The following is a 922-nucleotide window of genomic DNA, read 5'->3' as shown; positions in this document are numbered from 1 at the left end:
GGGTGCGGGCAGCGCCCGGCTGACCCTTGGCGTGGCCTGGTGGCCAGCCTGGAGGCCGGGGTGCCCTGGACCGACCCTGCGCCGTTTCGGGGAACGCGGCTTCTGGAACGGCTGCCGGGCCAGCACGGGGGGGCGCCCACCGCCCGCCCCTTTCTGACCTGCTGGCCGTGCTGGGGCCGCCATGCCCCCAGGCCCATCCTCAGAGGGCCACGGACAGCCCGGTACAGGGTCGGGGTCGTGGGCCAGGCCCCTTCGGAGCGGCCATCGGGCTCTGGTTCCGGCCGCAGGCCGAGCCCGGGGCGCGGGGTGCGCGGCGGGGCCTCTGCTCCCCTGAGGTCCCGCAGAGGCCAGGCCCGGCGCCCTCCCTGCAGTGTGGCACCGCCCTAGAATAAAGCCCCGTGTCCCTGCTCTGCGCGCGGCGTCTGCATGTGTGACCTCTGCCCAGCACCCCAGACTGTTCCCTCGGGTGGGTCCGCAGCCCAGAGGGGGCCTCTGGCCCTGGCTCCCTGAACCCCCAGGCCGGGGGAGGTGCCACGCCGGGCTGAGCCTGCTGCCGGAGCCCGCCGGTCTCGCCGAGGGTGGGCAGGGCCAGGGGGCAGGCCCAGGCCCGGGTGGCCCGTGCGGCGGGAGGCCGGGGACACCGGCATGGAGGGGAGGGCAGGGCTGACCGCCTGGGCCAGGCGCGCCCCTCACCCGATTCCCAGCGCACCGCCCCCGCCCTGTGCCGGCCCTTCAGGCGGCCGCTGCCCGAGGGCTGCGTGCTCCGGAGCCTCAGTCGGCCAGGTCGGGGGTGTCCATCGCGGGAGACCCCAGGGTCAGACGGGCGGGCACCGAGGCGCGCCTTGCAGCTCTGGGTGCGGCGATGCGGGGCGCCTGCGAGGGGCTGCTCAGTCGGGGTGGGCGGGGCCCCTAGGGCCACCCC

General features: G+C 77.1%; 1 protein-coding gene across 1 annotated transcript in view; it reads right to left on the bottom strand.

The window, feature by feature from the left end:
- Positions 1 to 922, bottom strand: part of LOC105854223 (basic salivary proline-rich protein 2-like) — a 6,147-nt gene that overhangs the window by 3,997 nt on the left and 1,228 nt on the right. The window lies entirely within an intron of this gene.

Source organism: Condylura cristata, unplaced genomic scaffold, assembly GCF_000260355.1.
Source record: "Condylura cristata isolate star-nosed mole 26May11 unplaced genomic scaffold, ConCri1.0 scaffold00003, whole genome shotgun sequence".
NCBI lineage: Eukaryota > Metazoa > Chordata > Mammalia > Eulipotyphla > Talpidae > Condylura > Condylura cristata.
The sequence above is the reverse complement of the archived record's forward strand: the minus strand, read 5'-3'. Positions and strand labels throughout refer to the sequence as shown.